General features: G+C 31.4%; 1 protein-coding gene across 5 annotated transcripts in view; it reads right to left on the bottom strand.

Annotated features, from left to right (window-relative positions):
• LOC106680078 (uncharacterized) overlaps positions 1–16,472 on the bottom strand; it is a 280,185-nt gene that overhangs the window by 137,134 nt on the left and 126,579 nt on the right. The window contains exon 1 of one of the 5 annotated variants that reach the window (XM_014419548.2): positions 10,690–10,836. The exons of the other annotated variants lie outside the window; for them this stretch is intronic. The gene's annotated coding sequence lies outside the window, so the exon portion shown is untranslated. Of the gene's footprint in view, positions 1–10,689; positions 10,837–16,472 lie in introns of those variants that run through there. 5 annotated transcript variants of the gene reach the window in all.

A 16,472-nucleotide genomic window follows, 5' to 3' on the forward strand; every position in this document is an offset into this window, starting at 1 on the left:
AATAAATAAAGTAAAATGGAACAAGCTATGATGGATAATTTAATAGTTTTTAAAATATATATATAAAAGGAATGGTTTGAAATATTGTCCCCAACAAACTTTTGAATTACTAGATCGATTTACACACATGGGTAGGTCTAAAGATAGTGAATTCGCCGAATTCTCTGGTAGTAGAAAAATTATGAACAAAATTAAAAAATTTTCGCGTTGCTCAGAAATTTTTAATTGACGGTTTTAGGCAAACAAAAGAAAAAACATTTAATTTTGACAATTATTAACGAAGATACAGCTATTTAACATTTATCAATATTTAACAAAATCTAGAATTTAGGCAGGTTTTATTTGTATTTGATTTATTTTTTAGTATAACATGAAAGCTGAACACAATATTCTAAATGATGATTGTAAATGAAAGCCAACTGTCCTCATAGATCCTTATTTGAGCAGTATTAGCAATGAGAGATGAAGAAGTTTTTGTATTACAGTTTTATGGAAACCGGTTAGTAAAGAGTATAGAGACATCAGATATTTCATTCAACGATTTTTATTATATATTACAATTTATTTTATTACATGTTATTACCATATTATATATTGTTATTTACCGTTATCAACTGAATAGATATAATAAGATAACTAATTCAATTATTAATGCAGTTGCTCCGTTTAAACGGAAGACTTTAAACAAGGTAGGCCAATAAAACTATAAAAACACTCTCTAGCGAGCTGTGGCCAGAGGTAGTCATTCTTTCTTCACTCCTATTGAGTAAAGAAGACCATGAGTGACTAAGACATTTCCGAAGTGCCTACCGGTAGCCGAGGAGAGGGTAGACGGATGGATATGGAGGAGAAGAAAGAGGAAGCATAAGTGTATGCTACATGAGTAAGTCACCTTCCTTCTATATCCGATTCACACCATCACCATCCATCATCGTAATCAATCTGCAGGTTTCATAGCCCCCCAATAAAAATTAATTAACACACCTCAACCATAAATGTTTTGTTTCGGCCACCCTTCATATTCTCTCTTGTTCAACCACCTCTAGATTGTAAATAAATTCTCTTTCTGTAGCCTTATGCCTTATTTTTATTTCAATACAGTCCAAAAACAATATCCAACCAGCGAAACAAAAATGAAGTAACACCTGGCCTTATGTTGAAGGAGTATATAAATAAAAATAATAATTTATGTTTAATTTTAACTAAATATTTCAATTTATATCAAAGTTTCAATTATGTTCAATTAATCAATATAATTCCCCAAATCTAGCAATAACAAAGCATTGGCGGGCCTGCTAGTTATTAAAATAATAAATATATTAAATATAATATATTTTATATATTATAAGAAAAAAAATTATAAGCTTATAAAATCAATTTTGTGCTAGATAAGTTCATATGAAAAGTTTTTCTTCTTTCTTAATTTTTTTATTAAATACCTATTCCTGAATCAACTTTTCAGGGCTCTTTCTTTATCTTTAGAATGAACCATCTTTTCAGTAATTACATAGACCTTTTGATTTTTTGAAAATAATAATTAATAATTGAAAATACAATACCCAAGTGGTGTACATTATTAAACATTTAATTTGTGACAAACTTGCGATCTCACTACCAAGAGGTCACAAATAATGGTAGAAATTATGTTATTAAAAGCATGAAAAAATTATTATTTTATTTTATACTTAAAACGAACTTTATGGTAGACCAAATATATTTAAAATATATATTTTAATATATTTATAATATATATTCAAAATATTTAACTAATATTACATTTTTAATATGTATGGTATTACTTTAAAATAAAAGAGTTTATCCAGATTTGTATTTAAAAGAATGAATTAGATAAAAACTATATATTTTTAGTAATTTTTTTTTTATACTTATAAATAATTAATTATAAAAATAAATTCAGCCGAACTTCTTATTTCATTGATTTATTTTTACTACACAAGCACTTTTATCAGGAAAAAATAGTCATTTTTGTTTGAAAACAAAATAAATCTCTTAGAAGAAATGACTTTTAATTTTTTTATTGCACAACTTTTCATGTTCTATATATTTTATTGCACATTTTTTAATTTCCCTACTGTACTAAAGTTGGGCACTGGTGATCATAATCACATATTATAACTCACTACATTTTATCATTTATTTTTTTAAACATTATCGGAAAAGTCCCCGAGTTTGGGTATCTTGGATCGCTCATAACCCAAGACATTGTTGTGGACTCCGAAATTAAACGAAGAGTCCTATGTGCCAACAGCTGTTATCATAGCCTCAGCTCCTATTTTAGGAGCCGTGCCTTGTTCTAAGGACACCAAGATTTATTTGTATAAAACAATTATTCGGCTAATTCTTCTGTATGGCTCTGAAACGTGGACCATCTCCAAGGCTGGTGAGCACAACTTAATGGTCTTGGAGAGGAAGATTCTCCGTAAAATATTTGGAGCTGTCAAGAACAAACCAGGAACTCAAAGTTTTATATAAGGAACCAGACGTTGTCCAGTTTGTGAGGCTCAATAGATTGAGGTGGGTAGGGCATGTTGCTCGGATGGCTGAGAGTGATCTGCCAAAGAAAATAGTGACAGAGGTACTACATGGAGCAAGACGAATAGGAAGACCACGCCTTCGATGGAGTGATGGTGTGAGTGGTGATGCTAGGACCATGATGGGAGTGAGGAACTGGATGGCGGCCACACAAGATCATAATGATTGGTGGAGGCTGATGCAGGAGGCCAGGACTAGACATCGAGTTGTGGAGCCGATTTAATAATACTAATAATAATGCTCAGTAACGCTCGAATCAATCCAACATATCACTGGGGGATGTGGAGTGCTAGCTGGTACTGAATATTTGCAGAGGCACAACAATGTGGCCAAAATTATGCTTCAGTCTCTGGATGTGAAGTACAATCTAATTGAAGATAAGAGCCCCTATTACAAGTACCACCCAAATAAACTCCTCCAAAAAGGTTCTCTCAGGCTATATTGGGATGAATCACTTATTACAGACCATACAGTACGCCATAATAAGCCAGAAATCCTCCTTATAGACCTAAGAAAAAAGAAAGCGGAACTTATTGATGTTGGGATCCCCATCGATTATAATATACGCTCCACTGTGGGAGAAAAACTGAGGAAATACCAGGAATTGGCGATAGAATTGAAAGAAATATATAAATTGGAAGGTGTTACCACGACTCCATTCATAATATCAACGAATGGTCTCTTACCAAAATCAATAGTGGCAGGCATGAATGGTCTGGGAGTGCCTACAGACGTGCTAAGAGAGGCTCAACAGTCAGTTCTCTTGGACACTGCACGAATAGTGCGAACATTTTTAAATATATGAAAAAAATATATATATATATATATTAAGGTGGTTGGACTTCTAGGTCCCCCACCTCAGATATTCAAACCGCAATGGGGAGAAAACCCGGATAATAATAATACATTATCGGAATAAAAACGTTGGTGAAATAGAATCTACACGATGTAATACAATTCAATTATGATATGCTATTTACACTTGGGTAGAGATTATGCTAATAAATTAACAAAGGCAGTGTGGGACGTTTTCGGAGAAACTGAGATATGAATATTAAAACCATTACCTACCACAATGGTTTCCAACTGCTATTCATTGGAACAGTAGTGTTCCGCGAAATAATTCAATAATAAATTAATTATTTAACTAATTGGAATATTTTGATAAAAATTTAATGTTGTGCAAATCGTTGGTCCAACACTGCCGGCCATCGTTATGGATGGGGTGTTGGTTTAATTATGGAAGCGTTAACCGTTCCTTTGCAGTTTTTTCTTAAACATCAAAGAGTTTGGCAAATGCCATAGCATTTGAGTTCCATCTTCAAACGTAACGAACCATTTGACTAACTGTTCATTATTTTCACTTAGATAATTTATTTTAAAAATTTTCGTTACTTTGAAATTTATATCGAAATTATCAGTGATTCATGAATCGATAACTTTTGGGAATTTATCGCATTGTTAATTTAACGTATACTTCAAAATCGTCTGATCTTCGTCATCCAACTGCCAATCCTTGAAATTCACAAAATGTTGTTACTCGGAAAATAAAATTTTTAAAAACGGATTATCATTCTACATTTTAAAAAAATGTATAGTTCCCAAATTAGTTTACGTTTTGAATTTTGATAGTTTCATTAATAATATAATATAATTAGTGAGAAAACAAAAATTATTGATAAAAACAACAGCAAATATATTTATAAATAAAGTAACAATTTCAAATACAAATAACAAAGAATTATATAATTCTAAAGACTTTTTTTATAGAATACCATTGAGCAACTCCAGTTATTCTCGACTGTTAGTGGCATGAACTCAACTTCTTACTCCTAACCAGCCACATCTCAGGCGTGGTCTTTCTTGTGGTTTTTCTTCCTTCCAATAGTTCATACAGCAGCCTTCTTGGCAGTTGATCCTATACCATCCTTTCCAGAAGCCCATGCTATCGGATTCTACTCATCTTTTTCTTTTTTTTACAAAACAAACCGAAGGGGGGGGGGGCAAACATAATATATATGAGGAGAAAATGGTTGGGGGTGCGGTCAGAGAATAACACAAATAAGTTGAAAAAACTTATTTAATAGTGCCAACGTTTCGGCCAGAACCCGGGCAGAACAATAAAGAAAATAATAACCAATGAATAAGGATATATAGAATGATTAGAAAATAGTTAACATTTTGATACATAAATAGTGTTGACAGGCATGAATAGTTTAAGTATTATAAAAAGATAAAAGCTCTCTGTGAATAATAATAAAAAAAATTAAGTCAGAGGAAAGATTAAATAATAAAATAAGAATGAAAATCTAGTTAGTAAATATATGTACAAAATGAAAATTATTAAAAAAAACAATAAACTTATGAAAAAAGAGGGAAATAAAACGTGTATATAGGTAATTAAATTTGTAAGCAAAATAAAATGATCAAGGAAATAAAAATATAAAGTTATATAAGAATGCAAAAGAAACAATATTTATTTGTTTTGAATTTTGAATATTTTAATTTTAAAAAATAATTTAAATTAAATTTAAGGAAAAAAAAGAAAATATATGTATTTAATGAAATATGTAAGTAAAGTATAAGAAACAAACAAATGACAATATTAATATGTAGCAAACATAAATAATAACGTGGGTAAGGAAAAATAAGTAAAGAATAAAAAAGGAGAAGCGAGTAAAAAAAAAATGAGAAAAAATAGTATAAAACTTAAACAATGGTCCTGCTTGGAAGAGGCGGAAAGTTAAGTGGTGTGTACGGCGGCATTTTGTATTTAAAAGAAGTGGGTTGGAAGATATACAGAAGGTACAGTAAGGTTAAAAATAAGAAATTCAAAAAAGAAATATATACATTGGCACTAATAAATAAGTTTTACTTATTTGTGCTCTTCACAGACAGCTCCCTCAACCATCTTCTTCTCATATAAAATAAAATAAGTAACATAAATAGAATAAAATATACATCATTAATTAACATGAAATAAATAACATTGATTTACATATTTAAGTTAATATATGTTTGGTTCTTTTGTGTTATATCTAAGGGTTGTAGTTTTCGTGGAATTTCCTATTACTGTGATTAGAGGGTTTAATGAGTTGGGGCAAGACTGGAATAAATTATGTATCAGTTTATTAATGTAATCTCTACGGCAAGGGTGGCCAAATTTTCTGTATATAAGATCTAATTTTTATAATTTAATATATATGATCAAAACTTTTTTTTAAATCACTTGTTTTCGAGATATACGATTACGAAGAAATTTTTTGACAGCAGCATTCCTTGCATGTTACTAACATAAAATGCAATTTATTTTTTTTATCAACTACAATGTTTATGTTATACTATATATTTGTTCATAAATATGAAAAAGTTGTTATAAAGCTTGATAGTATGGCTGATAATTTGATTTCAATAGTTCACTTTCGCGTTTTTTTAGATAGGTCTTAGAACCGATTTATTCAGTATCAATTTATTTCTATGAGCCTACGGACTAGTACATAGGAGTTCAATCTTAGTTGGTGTGATGAGCCTACTGACTGAGACCATAGGCAAGAAGAAAGGAAATAGTAGAAGAGCCAGGAAGAAAAAAAGGCAGTTACTTCACCCCAATTTTTGATTACGCTAATGAAAACTATGTATGATTACTAGTCATAACTGATGAGTCTGCCAAATATAGGTAGGGGGAATAAAAAATGGTGGCTGTTTAAAAATCTTAAAAAAACATTCAATTTTTATTCGAAGCTCTATATAAAAACTACTCACAACACTAGAAAATCTAAAAGAACATTATTTAAAGAAGAGTAAATTTGCTGAAATATAAGACCTAATAGAGATATTTACAGCCAATAGTTCTCGAGATATTGCTTTTTAAAAAGCAATATTTCTTAAAAATATTTAAAGATTAATTAATTAATTTTGAGAAATCTATATCTCAGGAACCATGTGACGTATTTATGTCTATTAGGACTCAAATTAAAGTTAGTTTAACATACTATAAAGTACTTTATGCCCTTTACCTTAGTAAGAATATTAGTCTTCATGAAATTTGCTAAAATAAATTGATTTATAGTTGCTCGTACAATAAGTTTGATTTATGAAAAGCTTTATCTCAGAAACCATAGGATATACAGATGTCTGCCAGCAATCAAATTAAAGCTAGTTAAATTTACTAATAGTGTATAGCGTTTATCTTTGTAGGAGTTGTAGTTTTTATGATATTTGACAAAATAAATTCACAAAATGTTAATTTCTAGTTGTTCATATAAAATGTTTGATTTTTGAAAAAAATATATCTAGATCCATAAGACGCACCTATGTCTGCCAGCACTCAAAATAAAGAAAATTTAGCTTACGAATAAATTAGTTTATTACAATTATCTTTGTAGGAGTAGTAACTTTTACGATATTTGCATATGAATATAAATTTGGCAAATGAAAATTAATTGCTAAATTTTAGCAAATATCATGAAAACTACTACACCTACGAAGATAAACGTCATAAACTACATTATAGTCCATTAAACAAGCTTTAATTTGAATGCTAATATATATCTATACGTCAAATGGTTTTTGAGATATAGATTTTTCAAAATAAATTCACTAACTTATGATCTTTCTGTACGTTCTGTATATTTTTATGAAGTGATGCTTTTTAAATAGCTATTAAATAGGAGGACTATTGAATGTAAATAACTCTATCAGGGCTTACATTTTAGGAAATTTACTCTACTTTAAATGATGTTCCCTTAAATTTTCTATTGTTGTTGGATATTTAATGATATAGAGCTCCGAATGAAAAATTAACTATTTTTAACTTTTTGAAACAGCCGTTATTTTTATTCCCCCTACCTATACTTGGCAGACTCATCAATTCTGACTAGTAATTATACATTGTTTTCATTAAAGTAATCAAAAAGTTTTTAGTAATCAAAATCCTTTTTAGGCTTTAGGTAGGCATAAAAAAATAATCTCGTATAATAAAGCAGTAGCAGTTATCATGCTAAACAACCATAGGAGACTTATGCTAGCAGTGCATCTTATGTAAGATCTCTCTCAAGTAGTCAGATTGAGTAATTTAGATTTTTTAATCAAGTATACATTTTATATTAATTTTATTAATTTGTTAGTTTTCCAATTACGAATGTATGTGGTGGTTAACTAATAGTTTAATATCTAAAGTGACTCTTAAGTATTTAACTGTTTTGGCAAAAGAGACAGGGGTATTATTTTAATCTATGGTCGTCATTTTGTGAAAATGATGGCTTCTGTTTTATCAATATTTTAAACTATTCCCTATTTTTTAAGGCATTTATTAGGTGTTTTTTCAAAGCATCTTTTAGCCTATTAAGGTTGTGTCGATATGAAGAGGTGTAAATTACTGTATTCGCAAAAAAGGGCTATATTAAAATTTTTAAATTTTGGATAGTCATTTATAAAGAGATTGAATAGTATTGGACTTACCAGCCCATCTTTATAAATACAACTGAATCGAGTTGACCTTATAAATCCGGCAACTTTTTTCCCGATCACCATTGTCATGATTATTTTATTGGCCCGTACACCATGTGAAGGACCTTCCTTTCTCATACCTTAATATTTTTTTTATTTTCTTGGGATCATTTCTTCAGGACCTACGTTTCACTGCCATATGTTACAATAGGCCTAATGACTGTCCGGTACATTTGTGAGCTTGGCATAGCAGGAGAGATATCGAAATCTTAGGACCTTATGTAGTGCATGTAAAGAATTAAATCAGATAAGGTAATTTTTCGAAACTGGAGAACTAGTACTGAGTATAAATTTAATAGATATATATTATCAAGAATTAATAAAGCTATCACAAATATGGGCAAAATATAATAAAATAATGCTCGTATTTAAAAATTGATTGGCAACTTCGCAGATAATAATACCAATTTCTGACTTGTAAAAATTATAAGTAAAAGACCTAATTTAGGTTTTCTAAAACGTTCTAAGTGATGTATAATATAAGTGATATTTAACAAAAAAAAAAAGAAAAGAATTAATAAATGAAAAATTACAGGATTCAGTCACATATATTTTTTTTAATAATTTCTCGGGAATATAAAATTTGCAATTACATCTGTATGGTTAATTATGATAAGATAACATATCTTTGATTAGTGTTATCTTAATAGTATTAAGCATCCACATGGTAAACGGTTTGCCCTACGATGTTAGACAAACCGAATCCCGTGTGTACGGAAGCAGCATTTCTTTATCAATTGCTTCTACCTTTCATAGATTACCAATATATGGTAATTAGTTAGACATAAGATTTTCTACCCATATGGGGATAGTATACAACTTAAAATTTGTAAAATTCAATTTACTAGTACATATATTAAAAAAAAAAAACAGTATGAGGACTGATTTTTCCCGTTTATAAACATATTCATATTAAAAAATATTGTATTTGTTATATAAAGAGGACGAATTCAACGATTTCTAAAGGAATGTGTTTTGTGCACCTGATCTGAAAATTGTGTTTTGATGAACTGTTTACATCAGGACCTTCTCGTGCCGTACTTTAGGTACCCCGATTGTATTTTTAAATTGTATTTGATTAGTGTGGAACAAAGGGGGTTGAAAATTGGGAGACTTTTCTGCTCATTAATAACGTGCGTATGTTTAAATAAGTCAACTAAAATCCCTGGAGGGGAAATTGGGGTCAGTGTGTTAGCTTTAATGAAATTATTTTATTTGATATGATATAAGACAGATCAAATCATGGGGTCTCATAGGTAATGGAATAGACGCTTATCTGGTGACGTCTTCGCTGCCACAGTAACGTTTTCTAGCCGCTTCCCGGTGCAGGTTCAGCGGTTGGCGAAATAGTGAAAACCATGGTAACGCACAGTGTCAGAATACGTGTTTCTTCCTCAGAGGCTGGCCAGCATGTCCTGGACTCTGGCGTGATGGTAAGGGCAGGCAGGGTCTTAGCTTGCATGGTGCATAGTTTGGGCGGCATTGCTGTTGCGGCGTCTTCGGGGGGGGGGCATCAGAAGATGAGACCCCAGACCCCGACTTTATATAGGATCAAAAACAGGGCCGAAAAATTCGGATTATGTAAATCCGATAGTTTTTTTTTAGAACATGTTACAGTGCTGATAGTAATTTATATTATTAAATTAAGGAGAATCAATGAGTGTTTCAGTAAGAAATGAGAAATATTTAATTTGTTGAAATTGCCATTTTTAGTGAATACGATGTATTTTGTTCTTCGCATAGATCACATCTAACCTTAATATTATTAAGATTAATTGTAGGAAAGGTCGTTTTGAATTACCGATAAATTTCATATTTATATTTCATTGATACGGTATTCACATTCTTAGAAAATTATAATACTACTCAAAAGGTAGTTCTATACATAATTGATTACCCATAAATTTTCATTATTAATTCAATGTTAGAATTGCGTGTGGTGCACCAGCCTGTACGAAAAGAAAAAAAAACAAGGTCTTCAGAATTACAGGATTATAAGAAACCTTGATTTATATAAATCATATATAGTTACTTGCATCGTGAACTACAATTCTTCATAAAACGTTTTACAAAATTCAGTTCCCACTTACCAGTAGTTAAAGGTGCAGTTTCTAACAAAGTCGGAAATAAAACTTCATCTCGAAGACTGAAGGCTAAAATAATGCGAAAAAGTCTGCTAAGAACTGTTTTTATTTTTTCTGCACACAAGTCAGTTATTTCTTTTCTATAAATATTAGTTATTTTATTTCTTTCATTCTTAAATTACGTATTTATTATTATTATTTCTTAGATAAATTATTTTGATTTTTTTCTTTACTAATTTATTTTTATTGGTTAAAATTATTTTATGATCATTACAATTAAAATCTTTAGGGGTTTCTTTTTCGAACGAGATTAAACCCTCACTTCATATAACGTTAAAACGAATCTAATTTTTATAATCTTATATAAATTCAAAACTATTATCCCAGTCGGATTTAGTTGTAAAGGAAAATGAAAAAAAAAAATTAGGATTGGCAGAATGTTTCTGATTACGATTTCATAAATGAAAATGATAAATAACAAACATCTTATAAACTTAATGAGGTAATAGTTTTAAAAAAAATTAATTTCGCATCTGTAAATTACCTGTAATAAATTCAGATCACTAACTGCAATTGACCTTTGTCGGGTCTTTATACCCTCCTACTCGTTGATCTTCCACAATATAAAGGTGATCCATTTGTCCTGATTGGCATAACAGTCCACAACTAAGGTAGAAAGAGGAGATAGCAAAGTGTTCACTGGGGTCTGAGGACTGGAGAATGATTAACTGTCGAGAAGGAGAGGTGGAATGACAACACACCAACTTGTTTAGCTGGTGCTTGATGATCTCAGTGACTAGCCACTTTAGTCAACAAGTGCATGGCTATTTACAGGAGGAGATCCTTTGTACTCTTCCCCACATCTGGTCAATGAAATGTGATTAAATAATAGTCCTTTAGCTTAGATGCTCAACTATGTTGTGAAGGATTGTTATAATAATATATTTCTTTGTCTTTTTTGAGTTAGTACAGTAAATGACATACTTTATTTATTAATTCATATAAATTGACAATACACAATATAACTAAGGTTAGTACGTTATTTACATGACTCACAATTTAAAAAAAATTAAAATTATTTCACATTTGACTGGCTAGATGGATATTGTAGTGGACTGTATATATAAATTAATTGAAACGAAAAATAGAATATAATTGACAGAAAAAAAAATCTATTGAATAATTTACAAATGGTTGTACGGGTGGTTGAAAGAGAACACGTAGGGTTAAACTGTGTTTACATCGGGACCTGGTCATGGATTACTCCAGGTACCCCGATAGTATTATAAACGAAATTTCAAATTAGTTTGGAACAAGGGGGTCTGAATTATTAGACATTCCACTGCTTATGGTTTAGCATGCATATATTTTTCTTAATGAGGTGTAGATAGTATTCCGTAGATTACTGATTAGAGAAGATGGTCGGGGGGGGGGGGGAAGGGGGGTGGTCGGCAAAGAAAAACATAAACAAAAAAGTATTTATTTATGCCGACGTTTTTGCGGAGTTTCAGGTCTTCATCATTTAGAGAAATATAAAATTGAAAAGAAACATTCTACAAATAAATCTGGAATTATAAAAAATATTGAATCGAATAATATATAATAAAAAATTTATAATTGAATAATAGAAAATAATTTATTGATAATCATGGAATTCACTGTTATCAATCTGCTACCGTTTTATTCCATGATTATCAATCAATTATTTTCTATTATTCAATTATCAATTTTTTATTATTTATTATTCGATTCAATATTTTTTATAATTCCAAATTTGTTTGTATAATATTTCTTTTCAATTTTATGTTTCTCTAAATGATAGTTGTTATCTCTTTTTGCTCTAGAGCCCTGATGAAGACCTGAAACTCGGCAAAAACGTCGGCATAAATAAATATTTTTTTGTTTATTTATGTTTTTCTTTGCCGACCGCATCCCCCGACCACCTTCTCCAATCAATCTTTCCTTAAATTCAAGTATTAGTCCCTGTAGGGGCAGATCGTGTTAGTGTGTTAGTTTAATGCGAATTATTATAATCTAAGAACGAAACTTAGGGTCTCATAGAAAATTGAATAATGGCTTATCTGGGTTACTGGTGGAAGTTACTTCTGGCTCCTATTGCCGATTCCCTCGTGCAGGTAGGCTTTTAGGCGAAAATGGGATAAAACATATGATCATTTCATACGGTGTTCGTGAAACGTCTTTCTCTCTCGTAGGCTGGCCAGCTAGTCATCGGCTGTGGCGGGGTAGTAGGGGCCGGCCAGGTCCTGGCTTAAATGCCTCGATAGATAATATCCGGCGGCATCGCAGTCGCAGCGTCTTCAGTCTCCCGGTGTCCGGGGCAAGAGGGGCAACAGAAAATGAGACCCCCGACCCCGGCTTTATACAAACTCAAAAAAAGAGCCGAACATATCGCACTATGTAAATCCGACAAACTGAGTTAGGGAAGTTTGATAAGGGGTCTATGGATTTTAATGGTTATCGTGCATAGTGATGATGTGTATCATATAGAACAGGGGTCTCTAAACTACGGACTGAAGGCCACATCTGGCCCGCGGACGGATTTTGTCCGGCCCGCGGACGGATTTTGTCCGGCCCGCGGAGAGCTAGCATACTTGAAAACTCCTTTTAGAGGACATATTTTTTATAGCAAATTAAATTTAGTTTACTGAAGTATTCTAATTTTATGTTGAATAATTATTAATATGACATCTACATTGATATGGTCATGGGCTAACTACTCATAACATTGTTGTAGGCTTATTGTTATTGTTTTTGTGATAAGTTGGATAAAGAAACGCAGAATTGTAATGAGTAAAGACATACATAATATGCAGAAAATTTAACTTCAGTATATAATAACTAACAAATTATTGAAATGAATCCAACTAACATTTTATACATTTTAAATAAAAACATAACTTATAACAAGCATAATGACATATGAAATACTAATGAGATTTATGTAATTGAGATTTTCCACTGACAATAGTTTCTAGTTGTGGACTAATTTTACTTGTACCAATTATTAAAAGAGATTTAAGATGCTCATCAGTTAAATTAATCATTAGATTAATCTTTTGTGTACTTCATTTTGGAGAAGATCTTCTCACACAAATAAGTAGTATCAAAAACAGAAAACAGCCCACGAGCAAATTTATGCAAATTATCAAATAGTGTAAGTGGAAAACTCTTATAAAATTCCAACAAAGATGAGTTTTGATATTTGTTCTTAATTATATCACTGCACTGTAGATCAATCATTTCATTTGAAGTTCCGGGGCTAGGGTTTCAATGTCAGTATCAAAAGGATTCTGAAAAATCTTAATTTGATTCGCAATGGCATCAAAGTCCGAGAAACGAGTATCAAAATTTATTTTCAAAGCACTCAAAGTTTCGATTGCAAAATCGATAGGAAACTCAGTCTCAGTGGTGTGGCTGAATATTTCACATTTTTTAAAATGTGAAAAACATTTACTTCGTAGTTGTGATTGAAACAGTATCAATTTCTTCCGGAATGATTTGATATTAGAGTATAAATCAGGAAGATGCTGGTTTTCTCCTAGCAATCTCAAATTCAGTTCGTTCACATGTTTTGTCAAATCAACATAGAATGCTAACTTCCACAGCCATGCGTTGTTGGTGGACTATTTCACTTTTTACCACCTGCAACAATGATAATATGGTTTTGGCCCTCGGAACTTACTGGAGTAATCAGTATGGCCCTAAGGCTGGAAAATTTGGAGACCCCTGATATAGAAGAAATTGACTTACTCCATGCTTTCTTTTCTTCCGTTCCGCATTCCTCGATTTCCCCACTCCTTTATTGTCGGGGGTACATTCCAGAATCATTTACTCACCCATTTTTCATTGAATAATATTGAAGAGAAAATGGCTTTCTCATCCCTCGGTGTATTCTTCTCCCACAGGAGGAGCTAATTTTTTACTGTTGGTGTTGGCAGTGCCTACATTATTGGAGCCGCCCTTCCAGTCTATTTCGGTCAACCCGAAGCATAATACTTATTTAAAATTATAGAAAAAACAAAAATTACCTATCATACCCAGAAGTTACACATAACACAATTAATGATCAATTATGTGGGTACTATCGGGATTTTATATAAATAATTTGGGCTAATATTAAAGAAAAAAAATAGTCATAGAAAAAATAATAGCACTCTAATGCCGTTCCATCACAAGTTGGACAAGACTTCGGTGGATTCAAAATAAATTTTTGTGAACCAATATTAGGAGTAATTGCATATTTTTCAGTGAGTCATAGTTGGGCAATAATTCTCAGGTAAGCTATGGGGCAGCTAATCACGAAGTGCAAGCTTATTAATTATCAATATCTCATGTTCCTGGTTTCATTTGATTTATCAAATGTTATTTCGTCTGTTTGGTAGCAGAATATTTCGCTGAAGTTGGATGGACTGGTTGCCATATTACCGTTCTTTGTTTTCATTGCAAGTTTTTATATTCAATCAATTTACGGATGAATTATTAGAAAAGAAGAATTATAATGAAATTAAAGAATATTTGTTTCGTATGAAGTAAACCTTTAGGAATGTAATCAAATTCGCTATTTTTTAATAAACGTAAGAAGCAATGAAACATTTAAGCGTTGACGAGGTAGTCTTTAATATGAATCTGCTAAAATTATATCAAGTTTCCTTATTTCTAAGGATTTCATTTTAAATTCCATATCTGCAATAACACTCATAGCGGCATATTATCCTTTTAATAATGGAATATAAATCCTCATCATGGAAATAAACAATTTTTTAATTATATTTTTAAACGATTTCTTTTTTGATAAGTTTTAACTTTATTTAGAAAATAATACATGCTAGATATGTAATATAGATATTATTTTATTTTATTTTTTTCACGAAAAGGCCTTGAAGACCACGCGCATATCATAACTGTAATGTTTATTATTATTTCATTATAGGTGTTCATTGCATTTGCTGGCTCATAAGTAGCAAGTTAAAAAGGGATGCACCTGTGTGGTCAGGGGCACTAAGGACTGAACAGATGCGCCAAATGAGGGCTATACCTACATTATCATTGCCATTAAGATAAGCGAACCATAAAGCATCATGGATGTAAGAAGAGAAGCCACCCTGATGGTGAAGTCAAAACGGTCGACTCTCCCCAAACGTGATTGTAAGCCTATGAGATGGCTGGAAGAAAGTAAAGGGAATGAAAGGTACTTTTATCGAGAGGGGAGAAAAATAGGACTCTGGAAAAAGACATCAGGGTGAGTATGGTTCGAGGAAGAACGAGGATGAACTATGGACCATGGATCTAGCAACTGCCAAAGACACCTGAATACAGCCAAACCCACAACATAAAAGATAATAATATTCCTGAGTTGATACTTTGAATAGCAAAAGTAATTAAATTTAGAGTCCATTCACTACAAAAAATTAGTATACACAACAATAATCAGACCAATTTGGACATATAAAATTGAGCTCTGGGGCTACACCAAACCATCAAATTCCTCCCGCATCCAATCCTTACAATCCAAAATCCTACGTAAAATCCTTGATGCTCCTTATTGCGATACAAATAAACTCATCCTCAAAGACCTTAACCTTCGTTGCAGAATTGGCCCAAAACAGATATGCGGTAAACTCCTTACCCATCCTAACCCATTAATTCTCAATCTCTCATCCTTAACAATCCCTGATAATCCTCCGAGGCGTCTGTAAAGAAGATGGCCACGGGACCTTCTAATTTAAATTAATCCTAATCACCAATGGGTTGTTCCTTCCCAAGATTTTCAAGGTTAAATAAAACATGCAACATATTTACTTATTGTATATATTATTTGTACAGTTTAAATCACATTAAATAAAATAAATTAAAAAAAAAAATTTAGTGTCAATAAAATATATATGGCCTCATCTGGTATTCTCAATTCATAGCATATTAAATGAACGGAGATTAAGTCAATAGGTTTATTAAGCTCTTATATTGTTATAACTCAGATGTAAATATAAAATAATACTAATCCGACTTGATTTTTTTAGTTCAGAATTCCTGCATGCCACCTGATTAGCATATTAAGTAATTTGATGAACACGACCGAATTGGAAAGGATATCCAATTAGGAACAGATAGAGATATATAATAATGGGAATAGAAATATATATATATATATATATATATATAAATCTTAATTTGATTCGCAATGGCATCAAAGTCCGAGAAACGAGTATCAAAATTTATTTTCAAATCACTCAAAGTTTCGATTGCAAAATCGATAGGAAACGCAGTCTCACTGGTGTGGCTGAATATTTCACATGTTTTAAAATGTGA

The sequence above is a fragment of the Halyomorpha halys genome, unplaced genomic scaffold (assembly GCF_000696795.3).
Source record: "Halyomorpha halys isolate HHAL.00 unplaced genomic scaffold, Hhal_1.1 Scaffold241.1, whole genome shotgun sequence".
NCBI lineage: Eukaryota > Metazoa > Arthropoda > Insecta > Hemiptera > Pentatomidae > Halyomorpha > Halyomorpha halys.